The sequence below is a fragment of the Priapulus caudatus genome, unplaced genomic scaffold (assembly GCF_000485595.1).
Source record: "Priapulus caudatus unplaced genomic scaffold, Priapulus_caudatus-5.0.1 Scaffold330, whole genome shotgun sequence".
Taxonomy (NCBI): Eukaryota; Metazoa; Priapulida; class Priapulimorpha; order Priapulimorphida; family Priapulidae; genus Priapulus; species Priapulus caudatus.
In genome coordinates, this window is record NW_014577391.1 from 28,006 (window position 1) to 37,407 (window position 9,402).

Sequence of the window (9,402 nt, forward strand, 5' to 3'; positions counted from 1 at the left end):
ACACACACACACACACACACACACACACACACACACACACACACACACACACACACACACACACACACACACACACACACACACACACACACACACACACACACACACACACACACAACGAGTATTATTGTTAGAGGACCTCAGTGCAATCCATCGGTTAACGAACACGCCGCCCCGCGTCCTCCTCCCCCTTTCCTCCCTCCCTTCATCCTCCCCGTCCTCTCTTTCCTCCTCTTCCTCCTCCTCTTCCTCCTCCGTCTCTTCCTCCTGCGCCTGCATACACATCGTTACGAGGAATACATGTTGGGATGCTGACGAAGAGCACGTGTTCGAGGGATGCGGATGAAGATTAGCGAGACAACGAGCGTTACCATAGCAACCAACACCGCGAGCCCAAGGTTGTGCAGATGGGGTTACCGTAGCAACAACGAGCATAAGCCCAAGGCTGGAGAGATGGGGTTTTCGTAGGAACCAATAACACGTTGCAGGCGTTGGAAAGATTGGGGTTAGCACGAGTAACTAGCCCGGCTCGAGCCTGTCGTCTGATATATACAGGAGTTACCGTAGCAACCAACGCCACGTGCCGGAAGTTTGGATTAAGGTAACCAGAGCAACTAACAACGCGTGTCAGCGGTTGCGAGAGAGGAGTCAGCATGCGTTAGGGTCAGCTGGCGGCTCGCGGGGAAGGATAGGGGAGGGGTCAAGGAGCAGCAGCAGCAACAACAGTAGCAGCAGCAGTAGCACCACCACCAGCAGCAGCAACAGGAGCCGCAGTAGCAGCAGCAGCAGCAGCAACAACAACAACAACAACATCATCAGTAGCAGCAAAAGCAGCGGCGGCGGCAGCAGCAGCAGCAGCAACAGTAGCAGTAGCAGCAGCAGCAACACCAGCAGCAACAGCAACAACACCAGCAGCAGCAAGAGGAGCAGCCGTAGCAGTAGTAGTAGCGGCAGCAGCAACAACAACATCATCATCATCAGCAGCAGCAGCAGCAACACCATCAGCAGCAGCAGTAGCGGAGTATAGCGATCCCATGCACTCGCCTCTACTCACGCGATTGCAATTGTTGTTGCGTCGGTGCTTCAATTCGGTGCTTCAGTGCGATAAGTGCTCCCACCTCAGCATCATCAATGTTTGATCAGCACTGCTTATGTCTGCACACACACACACACGCACACACACACACACACGCACACACACACGACACACACGTACACACACACGCACACACACACCGTGCACAGAGCGTATACTGGTGTACGATACTTGGTGTCTAAATCTTGACGAATTTCAACCGTTGATACATTGGGTATACTTGGTGTACATGGCGTATGCGTCGATAGTGTAGGGGGATACAGGGTTAACTTGTTGTAATTGGTGCACAGGGGCCGAGTATACTTGTGTACGATACTTGGGTGTCTAAATCTGCACATATTTCACCGTTGATACGTTGGGTATACTTGGTGTACAATAGGCGTATGGGTCGGTATATGTAGGGGTTATACAGGGCTGTATACTTCGTTGTAATTGGCTGCCACAGGGGCGTTATACTCGGTGTACGATACTTGGTGGTCTAAACTGACGCATATTTCACCGTTTGATACAATTGGGTCATACTTGCGTGTACATGGCGTGATTGTCGATATGTTAGGTGGGTGTATTAAACCAGGGGTGTATACTTGTGTAATTGGTCACAGGGCGTATACTTGATGTACGATACTTGCTTGTCTAAATCTGAAAGATATTTCACCGTGCATACATTGGGTATACTGGTGTACATAGCGTATGGTCGATATGTAGGGGGTATCAGGGTGTATAACTTGTTGTAATTGGTGCACAGGGCGCGCAATATCGTGGTGTGACGATACCATGGTGTCTAAATCCTGACGATATTTCACCGTTGAACATTGGGTATACTTTGGTTTACATGGTCGTATGGTCGATATCAATATTGTAGGGGGTAACAGGGGTATACTGTTGTAATTGCGTGCACAGGGGCCGTTATACTTTGTGTACGATACTTGGTGTCTAACATTACTGACGATATCTTCACGTTGATAACATTGGGTATATAACTTGGTGTACATGGGTATGGTCGATATGGAGGGGTATACAGGGAGTTATACTTGTTGTAATTGGTGCACAGGGCGTATACTTGCGTGTGACGATACTGGGTGTCTAAATCTGACGCATATTGGCGACGGTTGATACATTGGGTATACTTGGTTGTTACATGGCGTGTATGGTCAGATATGTAGGGTATACAGGGGTCATACTGGTTGTAAATGGGGTGCACAGGCGTATACTTGGGTAACGATACTGTTGTAAATCTGACGATATTTCACCGTTGATACATTTGGCGTATACTGTCTGTACATGAGCGTATGGTCGATATGTACCGGGCGTATACAGGGTGTTTACTTGTTTGTAATGTGTGCACAGCGGGGGCCGTTATACTTGGTGTACGATTACTTTGGTGTCTAAATCTGCGACGATATTTCACCGTCTGCATAACATTGGGCGTGTATACTTGGTGTACATGGCGTATGCCGTCGATTGTTAGGGGGTATACAAGCGGTGTATACTGTTGTATGTGTGCCACAGAGCGTATACTTGTGTGTACGATACTTGGTGTCTAAATCTGACGATATCTTCACCAGTTGATCCATGGCGTATACTTGCTGCTACATGGCGTATGGTCGATATGTAAAGGGCTGGTAATACAGGGTGATACTTGTTGTAATTGGGCACAGGCGCTATACTTGGTGTACGATACTTGGGTCTAATCTGAAGATATTTCACCGTTGATACAGTTGGGTATACTTGGGGTGTACATGGCGTGATGGTCGATATGTATGGGGGTATACAGGTGTATACTGATTGTAATTGCGTGACACAGGGTATACTTGGTGTACGATACTTGGTGTCTAATATCTGACGATAAAATTTCACCTTGAACAATTGGGCGTATACTTGGCATGTACTTGGCGTATGCGCGTCGATATGTAGGGGGTATACAGGGTGTATACTTGTTGTAAGGTGGTGCAACAGGGTATACTTGAATGCTACGCATACTTGTGTTAAATCTGAAGATATTTCACCGTTGATACATTGGCGTATACTTGTGTAACATAGCGTATGGTCGATATGTAGGCGGTATACAGGGTGTATACTTGTTGTAATTGACGTGGCACAGGGCGTATACTTGGGTACGATACATGGTGTCAAATCTGACGATATTCACCGTTGATACATTGGTATACGTTGGTCGTACATGGCGAGTTATGGTCGATATCGATATGTAGGGCGGTATACAGGGGTGATACTTGCTTGTAAATTTTGCACAGGCGGTTATACTTGCGTTACGATACTGGGTGTCTAAATCGACGACTATTTCACCCGTTGATACATTGGTTATACTTGGTGTACATGGCGTATGGTCGATATGAGTGTTATACAGAACGGTGTATACTTGTTGTAATTTGGGCACAGGGGGTAACTTGCGTGCTTACGATACTTGTGTCTAAAATCTGACGGATATTTCAACGGTTGGATACAACTGGCGTATTACTTGGTGTCACTATGGCGTCATGGTCCGATATGTGTAGGGGGTATACAGGGTGTATACTTGTTGTAATTGCGTGCACAGGGCGCATACTTGGTGTTACGATACTTTGCTGTCAAATCTGACGATATTTCACCGGTTGAACATTGGATATACTTGGTGTACATGGCGTATGGTCGATGATGTAGCGGGGTATTACAGGGTGTATACTTGTTGTAATGTGCTGCACTGGCGCTGTTATACTTTGGTGTACGATACTTGGTGTCTAAATCTGACGATATTTCACGATTGATACATATGTGTTATACTTGTTGTACATGCGCGTATGGGTCGATATGTTAGGGGTATACAGGGTGCTATACTTGTTTAATTGGGTGCACAGGCGTATTACTTGTGTGCTACGAATTACTTCGGTGGTCTAAATCTGACGATATTTCACCGGTTTGATACATTGGGTATATTGTTGTACATCGGGTATGGTTCGAGATGTAAGGGAGTATACAGGGTGCTCATACTGTTGTAATTGGTGTACAGGGGCCGGTATACTTTTGTGTGTACGATACTTGGTGTCTAAATCTGACGAATATTTCACCGTTGATAACATTAGGTAACTTGGGTTTTGGTACATGACGTATATGTCCGATATGTAGGGGTATACAGGTGTTATACTTGTTTTGTAATTGGTGCAGCAAGGGCGATACTTGTGTGTACGATACTTGGTGTCTAAATCGGAGATATTTCACCGTTGATTACATTGGTATACTTTGGTGTACATTGGGTCATGGTCGATATGTAGGGGATATACAGGGTGTATATGGTGTTAATTGGTGCACAGGGGGTATACTTGGTGTACGTACTTGGTGTCTAAAGTCTGACGATATTTCACCGTTGAAACATTGGGTATACTTGGATGTACATGGCGTCCGCTAATGGTCGATATGTAGGGCGTATTACAGGGTGTTATACTTGTTGTAATGTGGTGCACAGGGCGTATACTTTGGATGTACGATACTCGGTGTCTAAATCTGACGATATTTCACCGTTGATACCATTGGGATATTACTTGTTACATGGGTATGGTCGATATGTAGGGGCGTATACAGGATGTTGATACTTGTGTAATGGTGCCAGGGGTTATACTTGCGTGTGACGATAACTTGGTGTCTAATTTCTTGACGATATTTCACCGTTGATACATTGGGCCTATTACTTGGGTGTTTACGTGGCGTATGGTCGATCATGGTAGGGCGTTATTACAGGGCTGTATATTGTTGTAATTGGTTGCACAGGGCGGATACTTGGTGGTTACGATATTGGTGTCTAATCTGACATATTTCACCGTTGATACATTGGGTATACTTGGTGTACATGGCGATATGGTCGATATGTAGGGGTATACAGGAGTGTATACTTGTTTGTAATTGGTGCCACAGGGCGTATACTTGCGTGTACGATTACTTGGTGTCTGAATCTGACGATATTTCACCGTTGATACGATTGGGGTATACTGGTGTACATGGTATGGCTCGCATTATGATAGGGGGTATACAGGGTGTATACTGTTGTAATTGGTTGCCACAGGGTATACTTGCGGGTACGATACTTGGTGTCTAAATCTGAGATTATTCACCGTGATACATTGGTATACTTGGTGTACATGGCGTTATGGTCGAGATGTAGGGGGGTAATTACAAGGGGTGTTACTTGTTGTAATCTGGTGCCACAGGGCGCTGTATACAACGAAAAAATTGTTGCTACGATACTTGGTGTCTAATTCGTGCCGAGAAATTTCACCGTTGATACATTGGTTTATACTTGGGTGTACATGGCATATGGTCGCATATGTAGGGGAGTATACAGGGTGTATACTTGTTGTAATTGGCTGCACAGGGGTATACTTGGTGCACGATAATTGGTGTCTAAATCTGACGATATTTCACCGTTGATACATTGGGTTTATACTTGGGTGTCCGTGTACATGGCGTCATGCGTCGATATGTAGGGGTATACCAGGTTGTATACTTGTCTTGTAATTTGGTGCACAGGGCGTATTACGGTGGTGTACGATACTGGGTGTCTAAATACTGACGTATTTCACGCTTGATACATTGGTGGCGTATTACTTGGTGTACATGGCGTAATGCGTCGATATGGTAGGGGTATAACAGGGGTGTTATACTTGTTGTAATTGGTGCACAGGGCGTTCATACTGAGTGTACGATACTTGGTGTTCTAAAATCTGAAGATATTTCACCGGTGATTACCATTGGGTTTTATACTTGGTTACATAGCGGATGGTCGCATATGTAGGGGGTATACAGGGTGATACTTGTTTGTAATTGGTGCACAGGGGGTATACTTGGTGTACCGATACATGCGTGCTCTAAATCTGGACCGATATTTTCACCGTTGATACATTGGGTATACTTGTCAGCGTGTACATTGGGGTTATGGATCGATATGTTAGGGCGTATAAGCGTGTATACTTGTTGTAATTTGGTGCACAGCAGCGATACTTGGTGGACATACTTAGCGTGTCTTAAATCTGACGATATTTCACACGTTCGATACATTGGGTATACTTGGTGTACTGGCGTATGGCAATAGTAAGGGGGTATACAGGGTGTATACTTGTTGTAATTGGTGCACAGCGGCGTATACTTTGGTGTACGATACTTGTGTCTAAATCGACGATATTTCAACCGTTAGATACATTTGGGTTAACTTGGTGTACATGGCGTATTGGTCGATATGTAAGGGGGTATACAGGGTGTTAACTTGTTGTAATTGTGCACAGGGCGTATACTTGCTTTGTGTTACGATACTTGGTGTTCTAAATCTGACGAATATTTCACGTTTCGATACATTGGTATACTTGGCTGACATGGCGTATGGTCGATATGTAGGGTATACAGGGTGCGATACTTGTTGTAATTGGCGTGCACAGGGCGATATACTTGATGTACCGATACTGTCGTGTTGAAATCTGAAGATATTTTCACGTTGAGTACATTGGGATACTTGGTGTCACATAGCGTCATGGTCGATATGTAGGGTATACAGGGTGATCTTGGTTGTACAATTGTGCAAGGGCGTTATACTTGGTGTACGATACATGGTGTCTAAAATCTGACATATTTCACCGTTGATACATTGGGTATACTTTGGTGTACATTTGGCGTATGTCGATATCGATTATGTAGGGGTATACAGGGTGCATACTTGTTGTAATTGGTGCACAGGGCGGCCTATACTTGTGTGTACGATACTTGGCGTCTAAATCTGACGATATTTCACCGTTGATACATTGGGTATAGCTTGGTGGTACATGGCGTCATGGTCGATATGTAGGGGCGTATACAGGGTGTATACTTGTTGTAAATTGGTGCACAGGCGTATACTTGGTGTACAGAATACTTGTGTTCTAAATCTGACGATGATTTCACGGTTGATACAATGGGTATATACCTTGGTTTGTACATGGCGTATGGTCGATATGTAGGGGGTATACAGGGTGTATCACTTGTTTGTAATTGGTGCACAGGCGTATACTTGGAATGTTACCGATACTTTGTGTCTAATCTGACGATATTTCACCGGTTGATACATTGGGTATTACTTGGTGTACATGCGTATGGTCGACTATGTAGGGGTATACAGGGTGTATACTATGTTGTAAAGTGTGCACAGCGGGCGTTATACTTGGTGTTACGATACTTGTGTCTAAATCTGAACGATGTTTCACCGTCTGATTACATTGTGTATACTTGGTGTATCATGGCGTATTGGATCGATATGTTAGGGGGTATACAGGGTGTGTATACTTGTTTTTAAATTGGTGCAACAGGGCGTAACTTGGTGTACGATACTTGGTGTCAAATCTACGCATATTTCACCGTTGATAATTGGAAATACTTGTGTACATGGCAGTATGGTCGATATGTAGGGGTATACAGGGTGTAACTTGTTTAAATTGCGTGTACAGGGCGTTATACTTGGTGTACGATACTTGGTGTCTAAATCTGACGATATTTTCACGGTTATACATTAGGTATACTTGGTGTACATGGCGTATGGTCGATATGATTTAGGGGATACAGCGGTGATATACTTGTTGGTAATTGCGTGCCACAGGGCGTATTACTGGTGCTTAAGATACTGGTGTCTAAATCTGCGAATGGTCACCGTTGGTACATTGGGTATACTTGGTTACATGCGCGTATGCGTCGATATGTAGGGGTATACAGGGTGTTATACTGTTTGTAATTGTCCACAGGGCGTATACTTGTCTGTACGATACTTGGTGTCTAAATCTGCGATATTTCACCTGCATAATTGGTATACTTGGGTGTACATGCGGTATGTCGATTATGTAGGGGTATACAGGCGTGTATATTGTTGTAATTGGTGCACAGGGCGTATACTTTGGTGTACGATTTACTTCGGTGTCTAAATCTGAGATATTTTCACCGTTGCATACATTGGGTATACTAGGTCTACATGGCGTATTTCGTCGAGTATGTAGGGGGTATACAGGATGTTATACTTGTGAATTGGTGCACAGGGCGTTATACTTGGTGTACGATTACTATGTGGCTAAATCTGGACAAATATTTCACCGTTAGATACATGGTATGACTTGGTGTACGTGGCGTATGGTCATACTGTAGGGGTATACAGGGTGTATACTTGTTGTCACTGCGTGCACAGGGCGTATACTTGGTGTACGATACTTGGTGTCTAACAATTGACGATTATTTCACCGTTGATACATGGGATATACTTGCCGATTGTACATGGGTATGCCGTCGATATGATAGGGGGTATACAGGGTGTATACTTGTTGTAATTGGTGCACAGGGCGCTATACTTGCGTGTACGTTACTTGGGTTGTCTGAATCTGACCGATATTTCACCGTTGATACATGTGGGTATTAACTTGTGTACCATGGCCGTATGGTCGATATGTAGGGGTATACAGCGGTGTATACTTGTTTGTAATTGGGGCACAGGCGTATACTTGGTGTACGATACTTTGGTGTCTTAAATCTGACGATATTTCACCGTTGATACATGGTTATACTTGGTGTACATGGCGTATGGTGATATGTAGGCGGTATACAGGTGTAGACTTGTGTAATTGGTGCACAGGGGGTGTATACTTGATGTACGATACTTGGTAGCCAACGCCATGGGCCCCTCCCGCCGGCGCGGTCACTGCCGCGGCGGCCGCATCCGGCACACAACGTGTTGTCAAATCTGTGCGAAAATTTCACCGTTGATACATTGGCGTATATTACTTGGTGTACATGGCATATGGTCGATATGTAGGGGTATACAGGGTGTATACTTGTTGTAATTGGGTGCACAGGGCGTATACTTGCGTGCTACGATACTTGGTGTCTAAATCTGACGATATTTCACCGTTGATACATGGGTTACTTGGACTGAGGTACCATGGGCGTATGGTCGATATGTAGGGGGTTACAGGACTGTATACTTGTTGTAATTGGATGCAGCAGCGTATACTTGCTGACGATACTTGGTGTCTAAATCTGACGACTATTTCACCGTGATACATTGGTTTATACTTGATGTACATGGCGTATGGTCGATATGTAGGGGTATACAGCGGTGTATACTTGTTGTAATTGGTGCACAGGGCTATACTTTGATGTACCGATATTTGGTGCTCTAAATCTGAAGATATTTCACCGTTGAAACATTGGGTATACTTGGTTGTACATAGCGTATGGTCGGTATTCGTAGGGGTATACAGGGGTATACTTTGTTGTAATTGGTGCACAGGCGTATACTTGGTGTACGATACATCGGT